The following is a 22,607-nucleotide window of genomic DNA, read 5'->3' on the forward strand; positions in this document are numbered from 1 at the left end:
ACCTGGCCCATCAGGGACTTCCGGACAGTCAATGTCAACATCCACTGGGTGGGAACCAGGGCTTACCTATTAGTCACATCCTGTACCTCTGTAGTTGAGCCTTCACATTTGGGATGCTGCTATTCCTCAGGATAAAAGCATCATGCACCGACCAGGGATACTTAGCATTGACATGGGAGATGTACTGGCCACCAAGCACACCATCTGTACATTCATCGAGTGAAAACTTTTTTGATTTCTAAAGATTTGTTAATTTTGCCGGGGAGGATAAATGCAATATGTATTCCATCAATCTCCCCAATTATGTTGGGGATATGTCTCATTGCATAGAAGTCATGCTTCAGTGGGGCCAAATCCTCCACCTGGGGGAAAACAATGTAGCTGCAAATGTGTTTAATCAGGGCAGACACCACTCTGGTCAGCACTACTGATAACATTGGCTGTGACATTCCTGCTGCCAAGCCCACTGTCACTTGGAAAGAACCAGTTGCCAAGAAATGGAGCACTGATAGCACTTGCACAAGAGGGGGATCCCAGTGGGATGACGGATAACAGATATCAGATCAGGCTCCAGTTGGGCACACAGCTCTGTTATTGTGGCCCTGTCCAGTCTGTAGGTGAGGATAATGTGCCTGTCCTCCATTGTTGCCAAGTCCACCAGGGGTCTGTACATAGGGGGATGTTTCCATCTCCTATTCATCTGCAGCAGTAGCAATCTATGGGGCAAAAGAGTGAGGAGCCGGTCATAATCTGTACATTGTAGCCATCACGGTTCAATGCATTATGTGATATTTTAATGTATTAGTGGCATATGTCTTGAATGTACAATTGTGATCTGTGATGCAGTTATGATCCATGATCTACCCCCCTGAAATGGCATCCGCCTGTCCTGTATGGAGGAACAGGTGGAAGTGAGGTAATTCCGCTGATGTTGTGCACCATTGCAGGAGGCTGTCGGTAACCGCTGTGCAACTCCTCATTGGTTATTATTGGGCCCTATTGGGTACAGTGGCCAATGGTGATGTACGCCGGTGGTGACGGTATGCACTGCTGCGGACGTCACCGCCATTTGTTTACTCACTTGATACCTGACCTTCAACGGGAGAGGACCTACACTGCACGTGCTGCTGTGACCTGTGTCTGTAACCTACAATGGCCCATGTGACTGGGGAAAGGGCCCCTGCCTTCACCTCTGCAGAGATGGAGCGACTGGTGGATGGTGTCCTACCTCCGTACAGACTGCTGTATGGGCCTCCAGGCCAACAGGTGAGTACACTGTGAGAACAATGCATGGGGCATGAATGCATGGAGTGGTGTGTGTGTGAAGGCCTCGTGTAGAGGGGGTGGGTGGATGTCCCCTGTGCAGCGTACAGCTTGTGTTCTGGGCCATGTGTGTGGAAACGGTGATACGAATGGGTATGGTGGGCCATAAGTGTAACAGGCAGGACTGTTAGTCTAATTCTGTTTTCCTGTGTGTATTGCATCTGCAGGTCAGCTCCCATCAAAAGAAGGGTATATGGTGTGTCATCGCCAAGAACGTGTGGATCCTGGGGGTCTATGGCAGGAGGAGCACCCACTGTCGGAAACGTTGGGAGGACCTGAGACTCTGGGGATGGAAGACAGCGGAGGCCCCGGTGGGGATGGCCTCCCACTGAGGAATGGGTGCCTGTTGAACCCTGACCCCCAGATGGCCTGCATACTGGCAGTGGCCTATGCGGAGCTAGATGGGCATTTGGGGGCATCACAGCAGCAACAAGGGGGTGAGTACAGTGTCCATCATTTCTACTTCCGCCTGGTGGGGTGGTATCTGGGTGGGGGAAGTGTGCCTGTGGGTGCCCATAGGCCAGGGCTGACATTGCATTGTAGGTCCCATGTTAGGCAGGGTTCTGATGTGACATTCCCCCAACCTGCTAGTAGGCATCAACTGCTGGGCAGGGGTGTGTGGGTCCCAGGTATGCTGCAGTGGGCAGTATGTGTCCCTCCCCATGCCCTGGTGACTAGCAATGTTACTGGTAGTGCATTTCATAGTGCGTAGGGCTGTTCCCTGTGCGTGATGGTGTTGTGTACATCAATGGTGTTGTTGGTGCAGCCATTGACTCAGTGTATCCTTTGTCTCTTCCTCCCCTTTTTGTACTGTCATCCTGTCCTTATGTGCATTAGCATCATCTGTCGGAGCAACAGAGACCCTGGCGACGGAGGGAGCTGCATCCCACAGGACCCAGGAGACAGAGTCCACCAACGGTGAGGGCACCAGTGGGACAGAGGGCACCACGGCAGAGACTGGAGGGGACAGTTTGGCTACGGATACCTCCTCTGATGGAAGCTCCCTTGTGGTGGCGGACACCTGTGTTCCCAACCCTTCTACAGGTACAGCTACCACCCCCGTACCGGGACCGCCCTCCCTGGAGCCCCTCAGCAAGTTGCCAGTGCTCGCTCACCCAGGAGGGTGGGCATCTCCTTCGTCCCAGGCACCTCAGGCCCTGTCCCAGTTAGCCCTGTTGCCCTGAGTGAGGAGGCTATTGTCCTACTGAGATCCATCTCTTTTGGGCAGTCAACCATTATGAATGCCATCCTAGGGCTGGCATTCCAAATGCAAAAGTCCAATGCATTTCTAGAGGGCATTCACACTGGCTTGTCGGCCCAACAGAGATCAATCCAGACAATGGCCTCCTCTTGGATGGCAGCCATTGTCCCTGTTTCAACCCTCCCCACTACAACCTCCTCTACATAATCCCATTCCCTTCAACCCCAGCCTATCCCAAGCACACAGGCAGACGAGCATACAGACAAGACAACACACAAGAGTGGCACAGGCAAATACAGGCACCACACACCATCCCACAGGCACTCACACAAACACCATCCAGAAGCAAACATACCAACATCCACTGCCTCCACTGTGACCCCCTCCTCCTCATCCTCCACCTCCTGCACGGTTGCGTCTACATTCACACCTACATGCACTACATCCTCATCCACTACCTCCATCACCAGCAGAACTATCAGAACACACACTTCACTGGAAGTCACCACCCCAGTAGCCATGCACACGTCCCCTGTGTCCTCTCCCACTGTGTCTGTGCCCCTCCTCCCAAAGTACACAAATGCAAGCACTCAGACACCCCACAGCCATCCACCTCACAACAGCATCCAGCCCATGCACCTGCACCCAAACACAGAAGACAGACTCCTCCTACAACCACTCCCTCTTCCTCCACCCCAGACCGTCTCCCTCTTCCCACCCCAATGTCCCTAAGAAGCTTTTCCTCTCCACCATTGACTTCTTCCCTACCCCTCACCCCCGTCCTTCATATCTGGCCAGGGTGTGTAAAACCGAGGCAAGCACCTCAGCCACCCAGTCCATGGGCCCTGTAGTGTACCCAGCAACTCGTGGTGGGAAAGGATCCCAGGCACCAGGTAGCCACACGGAAAGAGTGCCTGCCCCAAGTGCTATGCATACATTGCTATGCAAAGAATGGTAAATGTGTATTTTGTCAGCTGTGGCCAGATGTGGTATTGACATCAATCTGCCCATGGAAGGTGTCACATCTGTAGTGTTTTGTGGATCCCCACACATGCATGAATGCCTTCTTTACACATGACATTTTAACATCTACACATGAGACTAAGGCCCTTATTACAACATTGGTGGTGTTGACCGCCTACCGCCTACCGCCGTGGCTACCAGCTGCCAACCTACATTATGACCGTAGACAGAAATCTGCCAGAAGACTGGCGGAATACCATCAACAGTCGTGGAGGCGGACGGCAGTAGGGTGGCCTCACTGTCAGCAGCAGCGCCACGCCAGCAAAACACCGCTGACCGTATCATGAGCTATAATATAGCCTGGCAATGTTTCCCGTTTCCTACTGGAGGACCCCCAGCAAGCAGGTAAGTTAGGTTCTCCAATAGGAGATGGGGTGAGGGGTGTTGTGTGTGTGTGTTTGGGAGTGCTGTGTGTGTGGGTGTGTGTGTGTCTGTTTTTGTATGCGTGCATGCAGGTGTGAGTCGCGTTGAATGAGTGCGCGAATGACTGAATGTAAGTGTACGTGTATGTTGCGTGTTGTGAATGTGTGTATGCAATAATGTATGTTGGTGTTTGTTACCGTGTGTGGGTATGCGTGTGTGGATGTGGGTATGCGTGTGTATGAGTGTGTATGTGTGCACGGGTGGGTGTGTAAATGTGCGGGGGCAGGAGAGGGAGGGGGAGGGTGGGGAGGACTCTGGGAGGGGGAGCAAGGTGGGGGAGACCCCTATCAGTGCCAGGGAAGGAGTTCCCTGCCACTGATAGAGCCTACCGCCATGGTTTTCGTGGCGGTACGCTTGCCATGAAAACCATGGCGGTAGTAAAAGTCATAATCCCGAGGGTGGGATTGTGACGCCGCCTGGCTGGAGACCGAAGTCTCCAGCCCAGCAGCCATTACCACCCTGGCAGACGGAGTGGTACATTGGCGGTTTGGCTTAAGCCAAACCGCCAATGTCATAATTTGGGAAAAGGTACCGCCAGCCTGTTGGCAGTACCTTTCCCAAAATGAATGCTGACTGCCAGGGTCGTAATGAGGGCCTAAGCCTTTGTCTATGACAACTGTAACTCATGATTGGGGATGGCATCTGCAAGATTTGTTCTTGCACAGTTCTGACATTCTGCATGTTAGTCAATCTGTGAAACACTACAATGAGGAGTTTGCCTAAAATAATTAGGCCCATATTTATACTTTTTGACGCAAAAGTGCGCCGCGCAGTTTTGCGTCAAAAATATTACCGCCAGCTAACGCCATTTAGGTGTGCCGTGCAGGTGTAAAATTTATACTTTCACGCCCGACGGCGCAAACCACAGGTGTAAGTAATTTTTTTTGACACACACCACAGTGTCAAGTCGTAAAGCAAAACGACATTAACGCGGCGGAAATTACTGTGGGTCGATTTATGACACCGCAATCCGGATATGCAGCATTTTTTGATGCAAAATTCCCCGCGTACACAGTCATTTCAGCAGAGGAGAGCCAAGATGCCTGTACAGACCCCAGGAAGAGGACAACAGACCAGGAACCAGTCAGAAGGACCCACACAAGAACCAGGACACTTTTAAGAAGAAAAGAAAGTGTTGCTTCAGTGCAGAGGAGCAGGACATTCTGGTTAAAGAGGTGACAGAACACCAGCACCAACTGTTTCTCACCTCAAAGTTGCCAATCAGTAGGAGAGAGGCAATATGGCAACAAATTGTTGACAAGATAATCAGCGTGGCAGAAGTACGCAGAACAGTCAACGAGTGCAAGAAACGCTAGCATGACTGCAAGCGCAGGACCAAGGAAAAGATGGCCAGCAACAGGAAGGCAGCACTGCAGACTGGAGGTGGGAGTCCAGCACACCAGGAGGCCCTGGACCACATGGAGGAGATGGAGGAGATGGTCGCAGCCGTCATCCCTGAGGAGATCATCACGGGGATTCAAGGACAGGACAGCGCAGACTACCAGGAGACAACACATATGCAGGGTAAGTCACATGGGGAATTATAATGCACTAATGTCAACTGTAAGCGGGGGGGATACGGACCACAAAATGCATGGAAGTCATCATATACATGGAGTGGCATGGGTAAAGGGGTATGGCATGGGGGCATGGCCTGCACAGAGAGAATCTGGGACACACCATAACACTACACCAACAACAGTCCCATGGGGGCATGCTGCCATGCCAATGATGGAGCAAAGGTAAAGCCACGCCAGGAGGGAAGGGCACAATGTCAAACTGACATCCTGGCACACATCAGCCACTATACCCCCTACAATAACTAGGGCCCAATTAACAACCTCTAGTCATACCAACAACTGAAATGTAACAGTGACAACAGTAGCCACTACCGCCTGCGCTCTGTGTGCAGCTCAAGTAGCCAACGACAGTAACATCCCCATGGATCATACACACCTAAATTAGAGGGTTGAGGATGACAACTTCAATAATCCCCTGAAACAAGACAAAGGCTCCAGTCCTGTCAAATGTGAATGCCCATAGTTGTCGCAAACATGAGCCAATGTCATCCACATTAGGAGCTACACAGCAATAAGGTCACACCCATGCTGCATATGTCAGGGTCCAACTTGTGCCTGGGTCACAATGCAACATCCCAAATGTCATACTGCTCAGACAACAGCATTGAGGGGGAGTACACATGTAACTGGTCACTGACATACACCTGCACAGTCAGAGGAGGAAATAGGACACTGCTACGACTATCAGGGCAATCTAATGTAACACACATTCCCTAACATCAGCTGTACACATTACCAATGCCAACATCCATATCGTGCCATAACAATGCTATGCATAGGATACGCTACATGTCAACTACATATAAGTGGATGTGAAAGATCAGAGGCTGGGGCAGGTCCATATTGTTAAGTGTGGTGCCAGTGCCATCAGAGCACCCACAGCCAGTGAAAGGTCTCACCATGAGAATGGATGTAGACGGAGGGTTGAGTATGACAAGAAGGTGGCAATTCGTTATTTGGCCTAAAACAACACTAGAGGAGATGATGCTGACAAGTCCAATAACTTAATACAATACATGTAACATGCAGGTGGGCCATAGGCCTGGGAGAGTGCGCATCTGAAAGACTGGAGCAATGAACAGGAAACAAGATCAAAATGTGAAATCATCACAAGGCAGGCATGTCACATCACTAATGCCACAACACACACACAGTAATTGTACCCCATTTCATTTCAGAGGACGATGGATCTCCTGCGGATATGCCTGTCCCGGAATACCCTGATGACATGGATGATGAGTTGACAAACATTCCCCAGCAGACCATCCAAGATGTCCATGGAACCCTCCAGACCCCACCTTCAGTCCCAAGGAGGAGCACAGAACAAGCAGCCATTGCAGAGGATCCACCCACAACCCCAATTGTAAGACCTGCCAGCTGCAATACAGCTGAGGACTCAGACGACACAGGCACCAGCTTTGAGAGACCTGTAGTTGGAGTACAGCAGGAGCTGGCCAAGGAGGTGTGGGTGGGGATGCAAACTATGGCAGCAAGCCTAGAGGGGGTGCGTTCGTGCATGATGTCATCTGCAGATCAGGCAGCAGCTGTGCAAGCCCTAACATTCATCCTTCAAGGACTACAAGAAACTGTCAAGGAATTCACCACTGCAGTAAGGGAGTTGCCACAACACCTCGCACCCCAAACCTTCCACTGCATGCACGAATGCAATCATGACCCCCTCAGGGCCGACCTGGCTGCCTCCCATTGTGATGTGGCTGCTATTCTTAAGAATCAGCAGATCCTCCTTGCAGCAGTACTGCCCTTAAGACCTTCACAGGTAGCAGTGACCGGGATGTCTGACTCCATGTCTTCTAACACTGTGTTGCCCCTTCACAACCACTACCACCAAGGACAGAGTAGGCAACACACACATCAGAAGAAGAAGACATGGAACAGATCACCTTCACACGGAAAAGTAACTGGAAGCACTAATCCCTGGCACATGGCCAACTATTACCAAGGTCCAGCGCTTTGTAACACGCCAGTCTTACAACAACTGTACTCAATGACTGTTCTGCAAACCACTGTTGTCATCCTGCCCAGCGATTGTCTCTCACTTAATCATTGGCAAATCCTGTCCCTCTGCACTTTCTGACACATCACCCCAGCATGCCAAAAGCATTTTCCTTTACCACTTGTGTAGGATCACAATGGAAGATGTCACTATAATGGACTCACAATCATGGACAATGTACATATAGCACTACAGCACTTTTCAATAAATAGCACTTACAAAACAACGTTGTCTCTGTGTAATGTGACACATCAACTGTGCAGTAGATAACTGAAATGTGACTCCTGTCAAATTACATAGCTTGACAATACAACTGTCCCAAAATTATGAAGTCAGATAAATTAGCACACTGGCCAGGATTGCATCATACTCTTCCCTTCCTGAGGATAATATCTGATGAAGTGAGAAACCATACACCATCATGCTGTGTTGGACAGAATAATGCTTCCTCAAGGGATATCTAAGTCATCAAATAGTGGCAGCAAAATGTTGTCACCATGCAATACTAACACATATAACAGTGCCCACAAATCTAAGCAAACACTCAAAAAACTGCATGAATTAAGGTGTCTGAGTTTAAATCCAAATAAGTAATTATGCTGAACAGTGTCACAAATGATGTCTGTGAGTCACGAAGACCATACTACAAGAGTGCTTACAACATCTCACCTTATAAGGGTGTCCTTCAACATCACACTGCAGTCACACCTAAAACAGTAACCCCAATACCAAATCTGGAAGCACTGTTTGTGACTTTGAAAAAATACTTATTGACAAAAACACTTTGGGATCCATATTAACTGTGATTAGTGGTTGCAATGAATGGTGGAATCTTTGCAAGGTAGCTCTGGGGTAGCTGCCAATCTTACAGCTCAGTTGGGATTTGTTCGTAGCATAGGACACAAATGTAATAGAAAAAAATTAATGTACACTAATGCCAAGGCCCTGATCATAAAGCATTTAACACATACTGTAAAGGGTTCACTATATATTTATTAAACGGAAATCACAGAAGAGGAAACTCTGGGAAAAGACTTACCTACCCTAATCTACCCCAACTACTCATTACCCACAACTGTCCCTAACTAACGTAACCTAAACTTACTTATCTCATGTAACAAAATGTTCTAAACATCAAAACCCCTCCCCCCCACCCCCTTATGAGACGGGACACATGGAGGACAACAGATACTAACCTAAACACATACTATACTATCCTAAACAAATATAGATTTTTTTGTGTTTAAAAAAAAAAAAAAAAAATTGTAAACACACAAGAACCCCAACATAGCCCACCACCCACCCACACACTCAAAAAGTAAAAATAGAAAGTATCAGGACCCCCCACCCACTAAAACTAAATAAACTAACAGCCTATACTAACCTAACACTAAGCCTCCTAAGCCCACTAAGAATAAGAACAAGGAAAGAGGAGGGAGGGGAGGGAATCATGTCCATATTAAAAGACTAGAGGTTGGCCCTCCGGAGGGTCCGCTTTATGGACTGCGCACACCTGTTCATATGTCGAACATCCCGCTGCAGGTGACTGATTTTCCATAGCACACGGTCCATTTTTCTTTCCATTGCCTGAAATGCTGCAGGGTCAACTGTAGCAGCTGGGGCAGTCTGGGTACCGGTGGAGGATGTGTGTGGGCATGTAGAGTCAATGCCTGTGGCTGCCCTGAAGGTGTTCCACTGCTGGGGCCTGGAGCAACTGCAGACATTGGGACAGCAGTCCCAGCTGTGGGTGGTGCCACCTGGGTGGAAGTGGTGGTTGTGCTGGTGGCAGCTGTGGTGGGCAATGTAGGGCCACCCTGTGGGAAAGCCCTCCATGCTCCAGAGGCCCGTTCATTCCGGTATCTTCGGGCCATCCGTCTGAACCCCGACTCTACCAGCAGGATATGCTGGTACCTCATAGCCCGCCTCTGGAACTCACAGACCTGGATGGGTGTCATGTTCGCAGCTTTGAAGACAAAGGCAAACAATTTACATTAGGAACTGCATTGTGTGAAATGGCACAAGAAGTAAGTCAGACCGTACATCTACTGTACTTGTAACAGCTCATATCATCATACAGATCATTGAATGCCCTCGAGGAAGTACATGGCAGGGCGGCCTACAAAGGTCATATCACACATAGCACATCCAAACCCTACAAGATGGGTAACAACTGGCATGATTTTGGCATCTGAGTTCTGCCAGTTGTCAGCTAACAATCATGCTGCACATCCCCCGCCAATGCCAGGGCTACAGATGTCAGTGTACAGGATGGAAATCTAAAGCAACATAATCTGCAAGTTGTAATTTGACTTGCTAGTATAGTACTCATGTGCCATACCTGAGTGTGTATACTAGGTTCCGACCAAACATTCACTTATTCACATGTCTGTGTAACATACTGGTAGCATCAGTCCTAGGTACCCTATTCACAAACCCATGCCTGTGTTTGAGGGTGGGGGGGTTGAGAAACAATGAACAATTCCAAACTTCATGGACACCCAGGCCTTTTCACTCAAGTGCCACATACTTGTAGCACTACATGTGGAACTACATGCTGCTAGGAAGTTGAACCTGAATTTTAATAAGTACTTTGGTCAATAGGGAAGCAGAAGTCTCTTGGAAAGCGATTTGCAGTCCCACTCCGAGAGAATGTGGGTCTGACAGGCAGACTAAATCTGAGATGAGTTCCAGTGCGACTCTTGTTGATACAAGTGTTATCCATATGACCCACCCCAGTTCTCATTGCAGGGCCTACAGGAATGACCTACAATCCCTAGATAATACAATAGGATAAGCATTGGCCAACTAAAAAATGGTGAAAAACTGAAATCCCACTCATGCAGCAAGAAAAATGAGTGGCCAGCGCATCACACCTTGCTATGTGATCACCACACAGGAGTCCACCACACATCACCAGCAAACACAACACATAACAGACAAATCAACACTTACTGGAGTGGTCGGGGTCCTCAAATGAAGCCACCTCTCCCACAGTGTAGGGTGCCGGTCCACCTGTAAGGCATGGATGGAAGAAATGTGCTCAAAATCTGTGCACTCACCAACAATTCCAAAGACAAAAACAATGTGTAAGATGACATAAGTAATGAAAGCCATTCAGACATGATGATACTGCATCTGATATAGCACGGCTAACATGTACATAGCATGGGTCTCCTGTGACAATTACACACATATCTGCACACATGCAGTGGCCCTAACTATCATGTGGTGGCAAACATGCTCCTTCATTAGTGAGCAGGAATGATAATGGTGTGTAATTGTCTCATCATGTGCATCCAAGAGAGACATCCAAAGCCTGGTTACTTGAGGACTGCATTACCAGTCAAACAGCCTATGTGTCCATGACACATTAATGACACATAGGTACAATGTACAGAGGGGCAGGGACTTTTGTAAGCCCTCATGTTGTTACAGATTCTTCATTTGATGTGGCCCAGCAATGGTGATTTGCACCAAACATAGAGATATGAACCCATGTGCATACCTTTGGACTGCCATCCCTAATTGGAATGTGGCACAACAAACTCCAAATACCAGTGTAAGATGTTAGCTGAGGGCACCTTACACCTTTTCCGGATGCTTTCTACTCCAGATCTGACATGTATCCAAAAAGATGAAGGACCACAATAATCCCTAACACTCATAGAACTACCAAAAACGCTTTCCTTACACACTCACTAGACACACATGAGACATATGTCTGGGCCACATTGCTATCATCAATTGACGTGAAGCCAGCACTCATTTTGTGCATCAAGTAGTGTTTCTAAAGCCAGTCTAGCTATTACGTCAACAAAGGTTGCCAATATTTTAGTAAATCTATACTTCACTGGCAAATGTGACCTACATAGACATGATTGGCTCCTATTTTGTGATGCTGTCTGACACAAAGGCGGCACCAAATTACATTAAGCAAAAGTATTCGCTAAATTTGCAGAACACATGCTTCATGACAGCTAGCAATTGTGGTCCTTCACATAGTCCATCAATGACCCTGTATGTTTCCGCAGCATTCCACACAGTCAGCAACTTAGCCGACAGATATTGTACAAATCATCTGACGTCACTACAGAGCTTTTAATTGTGCTGATTTACATGATTTGTGCTCACCAACAGTGCCACCAATCACTATTCCCAGGTGGTCCATCAGATCTTGCTCCCTGGTGATGATGTCAGCCCAGCAGTGCTTCAGCTGGTGGTCATTCCTCTGGCTCCCATACACACACTGCAAGTGATGCAGCACCTTTCCCACCAGATTCGTCGCGCCTCAGTGTGATACCCCTGTATCACCCTGCCCCCTGCCTCGATCATGAGTGGGAGGAAATGACACACCAGCCATATAAACCCCCCAAGCTCCTCCTCGCCCATCCTGCCAAGACGTGGCCTACCCAACATCTCAGCACAGAAAAGGGGAATAGGGGATAAAGAAGAAGAAAGGAGAAAAGGGGGGAAGTAGAGGTACAGAAAATAAGTAAACTTAACAACTAATAGAGCCCAACTATCCCCAGACTAGCACTACCCACAACAGACTCCCACAAACAACAAATACAATACAATACAGGACAATTGTAAAGAAAACACACTCAGACAGTATACAACAACAATATTTATTTCACAAAGTAACAAGTAAGATAGCATACAGGACACAAAAGTACAAAATCACTGGACAACGCTCTGAACACAGCCACACAGTCTAGAAGATTCACAGACTGCAAAGTGAAAGTGAAAGTACACCCACTGTACATATTCTGTAAACAGGATATCCTATTACATCACTTCCTGCATAAAATGGCCGCCGTTTTTATCGTTATGCATCATATTTTTTCACGCATACAGATTGTGCGTCATATTTTTCGACACACAGGAGTGAAAATTAGGCCGCATCCAAATAATAGTAATAATTCTGACGCAGAACGATAACAATGTCAACATTTCAGGGCATGAACTGGTTTTGGGGATTTTTTCCATTTTAATGCTATGTTACATTTGGGACACAACTGAGATAGGCTGATTGCACCCACTTTGGTGGTGATGGTGTATGTTTTCATGTGAGACATCATACTGCAATGGACCATGACCCGCTACTTCCTTAACAGGATTTTGACGCTTGGCTGACGCACTAGATGGCCACATGTGTGACCTACATATATGTATTGCACAATTTGGGAATGTTTGGCATCAGGAGAGGATAGCAAGGTGACGCACATTAGCACAATACCTCAATGCCTATGGCTCAATGTGTGTGCAGTGGCTACTAATGTATTAGTCGACCCAGTGTGCGTGCATCACAAGATGCATTATTGCACATATGCTTGTATGAATGTGAAGTCAATGTGTCCAAACCTTAGATGCAAGTCATTGTGGAAATGAGAGAGGACATGCGTTAGTCATACATGTAGCAACATCCGTTGTGTGCACTTCCAAGATTTTGGGTAACGTAGACACCACAAATGACAAAGCATGCACCAGATAGATGGCAGACGCTTGTTCATGTCAATGGTCCACAAGTTGTCCATCCCATGTCCTAGATTTTTGGTAACTGCTTCCTAGGCACTTGTTGACGAATCCCACAGTGAGTCAGGCACATGCATAGATGAAGTGGATACCATGTAATTGGTTCAGACAGCCAAAGGTGAACCACAAATGTAATATGACGCCACAGTTGAGGTCATATAACTGAGCCACAACTCTCCAGTGGCTGTGGTGGACCAGCCGACGAGGCAGCACGTGTCCACATTTTTCCAGTGATCAATTGCACAGAGGTGTCTTGTTCATGTGTGTGGTCCAATGTTGATCCTGTATATTTTTAGGGGTGTATGTTGTCACAGTTACATCCAGGTCTCATCATGAGTCAGTGGCAGCTATTCCTGTATCTACTGAGTATTCTTCGGAGATCAATGTGAGTAAAATCAATGAGGACGTGTGAACCTACATGGAGATGGTCCCACCCTGTCACTGAAGACGTGTTATGAGACTGTCAACAGGGCAACCTTGGTGTGCTGAGTGAGATTATGTCTCAGGTGTCATGTTCCGGCAGGTGTCATGACAACATGTGTACCCAGGTTGGCCTCTAAAATTCCCAATGCATCTGGGAACATCATAGCCTCTGTGCTGATTATTCTCGCAGCTTTTCACAATGCACGGCCCATCAATATGTTGTAAGCAATGTGATTCAGTGTGTGAACTGTCAGGGTCTTAACATGTGTGGACTTTTCATGGACATTTTCAGAGGTAGCTGGTTCTGCTGGAGGCACTGTACCCAATCCCTTCATATGTCCCTGGTACACTGTCACTCTTTGTCCTTCATGCATACATGAGCCCCAGACAAGGGATGGGCCATGATTTTGGTATTCAAAGACAATTTAACAAATATGGTACAATTAAAAGGCAGATGATGCTATACAATGTATTTGGGTATGCATTGATGAAGCACATGACAAAATACCCTCTGAGGAATGAGAGGTTTGGTACAGCAAGTGTGGTACATATGTAGCCACAAGGAATCTTTAGGGTAATGCACAGACAGGTGCCAGTCAGGCTGAAAGGATGCAGGGTCAATCAGGATCCAGCAATTTCACAAGTTACATAATCAGTGGTCTGACTGAGACTGGTCTTAGGAATAACAAGACAGTTGACATGGAAAACTGTGTATGTCCTGTGTTTTTGAAGGTGACACATGAACCCAAGGGCTGTGTTACACGGCCTAATTATTAGCAATGCATAACGGTGTATTTGACAAAATAGTAACTTCTATGCTGTTCCAGGCATCAGCAGGGTCAGTGCATGTTCAGATGGGTGTTGTGCATGGAGGTAATCACAGGTGTGTGCTGCATCTGTTTCTCACAAGTCCTGTATGTGAGATTTGCATTCAAATGGCCAACAGTACCTTTCACATGGGAAGCAATCTAGAGGTGCTAACAGGGCTTAGTAACTACAAGCCAGTTTATTAATTGACCTGACGTCCATGCAGTCAGATGTACTATGACAATGGTATACCATAGGAAAGGGTGTAGCACACTGGATTACTATTGTTTGTCTGTGTGTGTAGAGGAGGGAATATCGGGATACACATATTACTATTCCAGGGACCTCTTCAGACAGGTGGGTTGTGATCAGGAGCATGGGTGTGTCAGGAGTTAGGAAATGGGCTGACATGTACATGGAATGTCATGTGCGCAATGCTTGTCATATGTGTGGCACTTGTGCTGTCTATGTTCTGCTTATATGAAACTCTATTCACAGATAGTCCTTGCAAAGATTGGATGCAGTTGGTTTTACTGCCGTCAAGGGTCTGGTCATACATTCCTGTTACCAATGCAATAGCACATCAACTGCCTCATGTATGAGGCTTGTTTTCCTCTTATTGAGTGATGGTGTCTTAGTTGTGTGCCATATGCTGCGATGAACGTCGGGCCTGCGAAGAGCGTCGCGTTCCAGCGAAGGTCACGGTGTTGGGTGCAGGTGGCGTCACCGGATTCAGCAGCGGCGTCGGTCCGAAGTCGTCTGAAGTCGATTTCCTTGGATTTCCACCAGCTTTCCTTTCAAGGAACTGGATAGGGCACCACTTGTCAGAGCAGGAGTCTCTCCAGAGACTCCAGGTGCTGGCAGAGAGAAGTCTTTGCTGTCCCTGAGACTTCAAACAACAGAAGGCAAGCTCTAAATCAAGCCCTTGGAGATTTCTTCACAAGATGGAAGGCACACAAAATCCAGTCTTTGCCCTCTTACTCTGGCAGAAGCAGCACTGCAGGAAAGCTCCACAAAGCACAGTCACAGGCAGGGCAGCACTTCTTCCTCAGCTATTCAGCTCTTCTCCAGGCAGAGGTTCCTCTTGGTTCCAGAAGTATTTCTAAAGCCTGTGGTTTTGGGTGCCCTTCTTATACCCAATTTCTCCTTTGAAGTACGCCTACTTCAAAGTAAAGTCTCTTTGGAATGTGAAATCCTGCCTTTCCCAGGCCAGGCCCCAGACACTCACCAGGGGGTCGGAGACGGCATTGTGTGAGGACAGACACAGCCCTTTCAGGTGTAAGTGTCCACTCCTCCCCTCCCAACTAGCACAGATGGCTCATCAGGAAATGCAGACTACACCCCAGCTCCCTTTGTGTCACTGTCTAGTGTGAGGTGCAACCAGCCCAACTGTCAAACTGACCCAGACAGGGAATACACAAACAGGCAGAGTCACATAAATGGTGTAAGCAAGAAAATGCTCACTTTCTAAAAGTTGCATTTTCAAACACACAATCTTAAAATCAACTTTACCAAAAGATGTCTTTTTACATTGTGATCTCAGAGACCCCAAACTCCACTTGTCCATCCGCTCCCAAAGGGAATCTACACTTTAATCAGATTTAAAGGTAACCCCCATGTTAACCTATGAGAGGGACAGGCCTTGCAACAGTGAAAAACCAATTTAACAATATTTCACTTTCATGACATATAAAACACATTACTATATGTCCTACCTTAACCATAAACTACACCCTGCCCTTGGGCTACCTAGGGCCTACCTTAGGGGTGTCTGACATGTATGAAAAGGGAAGGTTTAGGCCTGGCAAGTGGGTACACTTGCCAAGTCGAATTTACAGTTAAAACTGCACACACAGACACTGCAGTGGCAGGTCTGAGACATGATTACAGAGCTACTTATGTGGGTGGCACAGCCAGTGCTGCAGGCCCACTAGCATTTGATTTACAGGCCCTGGCACCTCTAGTGCACTTTACTAGGGACTTACTAATAAATCAAATATGCCAATCATGGATAAACCAATCAACAATACAATTTACATAGAGAGCATATGCATTTTAGCACTGGTTAGCAGTGGTAAAGTGCTCAGAAAACCAACAGCAACAGATCAGAAGAAATAGGAGGAAGGAGGCAAAAAGATTGGGGATGACCCTGCATAAGCAAAAAGTCCAACAGTCATGGACACTCCCAGGATATTTTGCCACCATGTTGGTGATCAATCCTTGGTGATCGACAATGGCCTGCACATTGATGGAATGTGTGTGCTTCCTGTTGCGGTAGAGGTGTTCAGTTGCAGCAGGTGGCATAAGAAGTGCATGTGTGAAGTCAATTGCATGTGGGAAGCCACTAATGAGGTAAAACCCCTGTTTTGTTTCCTGCTGCTTCTGCAGTGTGTTAGGGAAGCAGATGTGGCGGCTGTGAGTCCAATGATGGCATCCAGTACTTTGGGCAAAAAGGCAGAGAATGATGGCTGTGATATTCCGGCAACCAGGACACCAGTTGTTTGAAAAGAGGCACTTGCCAGCATGTGAAGTACAGCAAGCAACTTGGTTTCTGTTGGAATGGTGCGAGGTGTCAACAACGTGGGTGCCAACTGTGGCTCAATGTTGCGCAGCAGCTGCTGAATGGCCTGCCAGTTCAACCTGTACCTCTGGATGATGTCATGTTCCCTGAGGCCATGAAGGGTTGTTCTGGTGCGGAATATCCTCTCCTGCCTTCTGCGCTGCCTTTGGGGTCCCTGCTGGTGTTGTGGTAGCTGCTGTTGTTGTTGCTGGGCTCTGCATCTGCGTGCACTCTGGATGAGAAGCACCTCCATGTCTCCCTTTTGCTGCTCTGCTGCTCTGCTGTTGCTTCTGTGTGTACAGGTGTGTTTGCCCCATTTTAACGCCTGCCATGACCCAGGCGTTACATTTTGACGCAAATCGGGCTGTGCGTCATTTTCCGGCTCCGCCTCCCGGGCGTGCAGCATTTTTGCCCAAAAACATAAATACGACGCACGGCCAATTAAGTCATTTTTGGGACGGTAACGCCTATCTTGCATATAATTAACGCAAGGTGTGTTGCTGCATCCAAAAAATGACGCACACTGCAGGATTTTGACGTCCACGGGCGTCAAAGTTTTAAATATGGGGCACGGTTTGCGCTGAATGTGGGTTGGAGCAGACAGAGTATAAATATGCCCCTTACTGTTTGGGAGATGTACATTCTATCATTCAATGAGTACCATATGACACTCATTTTGCTGTTGCAGAACACAGCAAGACGGCTTGCTGTGATGCACTGCACTGCTTAAGTGTGTGAGGCCAGGAATGGACCATTATTACGTAGGAATATGGTAGTTCTGCCCTGTCCCTTCATGCAGTACACCACATCACACTGGCTTGCTGCTTTGATTTCGTAGTATTTGGAGATATGGCCTCATGTTGATAAGCAACTCAGACAACATGATTAATACATTTTGAGGGCCACACCTAGTTGAGACAATATGAGAGAATTGATTTTTAGATTGACATGCACAGACACATACCACAATGAGTGTGTTCCAAAAAAGATTTATTGTTTGATAAGTTTACACATTTCCATCAGTATTACCATTAAGTGAAAATGAGTAAGAGAAAAATGCCACAATTTGGGAATGTCTCTGCTGACCTGCATTTGTGTGTAGGGCATCTCCATCTTTGTATTCATCCTCTTCCAGTTTTTCCTGAACTGGAAAAGGATCATAGACCCCCCCGGACATTTGTTTTTACACAAATATTGTGCAATATTGCACATACCAGAATTATTTTACAGACTGTGGGGGGGAGTATGACAGTCTTCCGCCTGATATTGGATTGATGAATTGTGTCATGACCAATGGCTGCAATCCATATCCTTGGTCACCTGTAAAGTACAAACATACACAGTAAATTAATTTGTACATTGATACTTAGACATAACTGTCCATGTGTGTTTTGTATGCAGGCAAGCTCATACACATTTCTTACACTTTTTACTCATATGTGTTAGACACTGTTGATCGTAGTTTTACACATGTATCCTCAAGTTCTATGCGTCATTACACATTTTGTCCATGTCCTAGGGCATAAAACACTTTCACATGCGCACTGTCTTTTCAGGGAGTAGATTAGATTTCTATGATACATACTTTGGAATGTTCATGCCATTGCACTCACTACATGTGCAAAGTTGCAAACTTGTGATTAGAGTCTCTGGCATATAGTCAGCTCTATGTAGGTTGTGAGAGTACCAACATGATTGACACTCACACATACATTTGTCCTTTTGTCACCTATAATGTCCTTGCCTACATAACACTAGCACAACATTTGATGTATTCACCCAATTTAGCATGGCTATTTGCTCAGTACATGTACTGATTTTCCAACAAGTGACATGAATAGTTCTATGTTTTGTTTGTCAAACAACAGCTAATGATTTTTGTATGCTTACATTGACACATAGGTGTGGCTAAGTAGGCCATTTCTATATTGAACAAACTGATGTAGATAAAGGTAACTTTCTACTTCAGACCAATACACTGCATTTTCAGATTTGGCATGTATTGTGTAATTTTGCTCTGTAGATTATTCAGAAAGCTAAATTATTTTTTGATGTATGACTTGTTTGACAACATATTAATTGAATGTGCCAGTGTAACATTAATGGAATAAGATGCAGGAAATGTAGGCAATTTGCTGCACCTAGAATGTAAGAATAGCTGAGATATGTGTGTGCTTTGTACTTTTAAACTTTTAATTTTACATATTTACCTAGATTTGCCATTTCCACATGAATTGTAGAAACACTTTCAGTGCATGACACAAATGGAACTTAAAACTACTTATTCTAATAGTGCTCCTGCTATTTTAGTGAACATGCTTATTTACTGCCAGGTGTGATACATTTGCATATGAACACACAATTTGTTCAACACCCACTATGTTACTAGATCTTTTACAAATTACCAAAGCTAGGTACACCACTGAACATACACACATCTCATACTTAGCTAACATGTACCCTTTCTACTCATATTGAATTCACTTGTGAACTGCATGACAATTGCATTGGTTAGTTAACCAGTGCAGAAATGTGTTTCTGTCCACTCACACAGTGTGAGGTGACCCAATACTTTTCACAGTTGCTTTTCCCTAATTCCATTGCAGGGTTAGTGAGGGAATGAAACAATAGAACATCACTGTCTACATGTTGTAATTTGCTGTTCCCATTATCTACATATGACACAAAATTATTTCACAAACACAAAGATGGCTCTTATGTTATACATAACAACGTCTTACTTTCTATTAAGCATATTTTTGGTATTCTTACCAATGAGTAGGCCATTCCCATATGTCCCATTTTTAAACCGCTCATTGACGATGCTGAGACGGAAGAAGAAGGCATCATGTGCACCCCAGGCTAGTTAGCCAGCACACTGTTGAACATTCCCTGATGGTCCACAATAGCCTGGACATTGATGGATTATGTGTACATCCGGTTTCTGTTCAAGTGGGATGTTGCAGCAGGAGACACCAATTGCACAAGTGTGCAATTTATTGCACCAAGAACATGTGGAAATCTAGCTATGGTATATAATCCTTGTTTGGAGCCAGTTGTTTCTGTGGGTTTTGGGGAAAGAAAAGGTAGTGGAGTGTTAGTTTAATGATGGGTCCCAAACAGAGGAGAGGAAGGCATAACATTCTCCCTGTGAGAGTCCTGTCAGTCTGATTGTGGTAACTTTAAAGGAACCTGATGCCAACGTCTGGAGCACAGACACAAGATTTACATGTGGTGGGATGTTGGTGGGCCTTGTTGTTGGTAGCTGGAGACTTGGCCTAATCTTCTCCAGCAGTTCTACAATGGTCCTCATCTTGAGTCTATAAAATTGTATGACCTTCTCCTCCCTGAGTTCAAAGAAAGATATGTGCTGCCGGTATACATGTTCTCTCTTCCTTTGCTGCCTACATGGTGGTGGTGGTGTTCTCCTAGCTACTCCAAGTTGCAGTATGATAACCTCCATGGTATAGTTGAGCTTCCCAAATTGTTTTGTGGGGTTGATCTTTTTATACCACAGCAAGTGCATCATTTTCTTCTCCTGGTTTGCTGATATGAAGCCATTTTCTGGCACTTTCTGGTCATGTGTTGTGCTTCCAAAAGATGTGTGATGTATTTGTAAATCCTTAAATTCCACTGTGTTACAGTTGTGTCAGATTTTGTGATGAAACGCCAAAATTACGTATATTAAATGTTGTATGATGCAGCTGCTTTCAGCGCATCTTACATCTCACTTAACCCTTAAAATATGATGCATTTTTGCAAATGTGTCATATTATAAATAAGACTTACAGCTTGTGCCACCATTAAGTCACAATCTATGGTACAATGCTGGCCCAAGTGTCTCAAAAATATGCCCCACAATTTGCATACAATGTGGCAAAAGAAGCTGAATACTTATTGAGTTGCCAACTGAAAATGAAGCAGGAAATCCCATAATGCAATGGGTGTCCTTGCCCTGATTATAGCATATATTTGTGGAAATTCTGCTAAAATGTTCTTGTATAGCAGAGTGGCAATACTATGACTTCTGTCAAACAGGCAGGAAATATCTTCCTTTCTTTTGGTGCTGCTGCTCTGTTTGGACGGTAGTAAGAGAAGATGGCCCCGATAACGAAACCACCCCCAACTCAGACATTTGAAACAACCATTTGTCACAACAGATAGCAATGTAAATTCAATTTGAATCCCATTTTTAAATGGCTTATATTGTCTATAATTCTGTAAAAAGGGATACACTTGTCCATGTTTTAGTTATTCATATTATTGTTATTATATTTCTATTATTTTTCTCACATTTATAGTGTTCTCATCACTGCAGTCTTATTGTAGTGAAGTAATGATAGCAATATTCCCTGCAAAAATTACCAATATAATAAACAATAAGGAAACTGATAGTCACAGTCAGAGGAGACTATACAGAAAGTTTATCAAGTGTTAGAAAATGCCTCTTTCATATGGTCACACCTATTTTTGTGGACTGATGGTCCTGTATTATTTAACCTCTGTGCTTAGACTCCAGTGTGCGTGCCCTGATACCTAAAACATAATAGAATGAACTAAACCTAACTGGCACATTTAACTTTACTATAAGGCCCTAGAACTGGGTGCAGAAAATACACCAAGGGTGTGAATGTTAACTTCCAGCACATATTTTACCATCCAGTAGGCTGGCAAGGAAAACATGGCTTCAGGACTCTGTGTTGCCTGACTGGTAAAGCTGATAAACCAGCAGGCAGACCGGACGACTCTTTCTAACAGCAGGGTACCCAAAATGTAACATTAAGTAAGTGACCCCGAGGTAAGCCTTGCTACCCACAAGGTAGGGTTCACAGTGTTTAACAAGGAACATGAAAGAAAGTATCATTAGAATGGTCCTATAGGAACTAGCCCTTAAAAGCTAGTTTCATTGTACAGGCATGTGGCTTCTTCCTTAAGAAGCAATTGTTAAGTACAATCAACATACTGTTTGTTTACCTTTTGCTTAGTACCAGCTACAATGTTAATTTAATTGCTCTTTTTTATATTTAACAAAACTCCAATTCAATGATGAATATGGATTTTTGATAAAGATATGAAGACAGTAACTTACTAATGCTCTAGTAAACTAAGAAGCAATATCCTGCCTGCAGCTGTCCCTGTCAGTGCCCACCCTTTTAGAGGTTTGAAATACTGCTCACAGAGCAAAGGTAATACCTTGGACTCGCAGAATGGCCTAGATAACGTGTGTGACCCAGCTTACTACAGGATTGACAGTCAATAAGGTTATTGGAGCTTGGGGAGAGTTGCATCTTTATTGTTTAGTGAAATTCTGAAACAAATTCACAAAATTGTGCATAAATGCCCAGAATGCAAAACTGGGATTTTGTACTGTATGTTCTCTTAAAATAATGCTATGCCCATTTTGGATGTGAGGATGCATTTCACACTAAACAAAAGAAACAAAAAAAAAACATAAGTGCTGAAAACAATAGCCCCGTGCTATGTGGTGGTTTGTATTTTTCCCATGCTCCTGGTCTCCTGTGCTAAAATGTTGCCACAAGCATGGCATAATTACATTACCGGGCACACTGATGTAATTTTGGGCATTTCATTTAACAAGCATAATGCACAATTCCAAACACAACACTACATTATGCCAGTGAAAAGGACATTTTACCCTGGCTTACATTTATCTGCTGAGGGCTCTCATCCTCCCCAACAAAAAACTAGGCCTGGACA

The sequence above is a fragment of the Pleurodeles waltl genome, chromosome 2_1 (assembly GCF_031143425.1).
Source record: "Pleurodeles waltl isolate 20211129_DDA chromosome 2_1, aPleWal1.hap1.20221129, whole genome shotgun sequence".
Lineage (NCBI taxonomy): Eukaryota > Metazoa > Chordata > Amphibia > Caudata > Salamandridae > Pleurodeles > Pleurodeles waltl.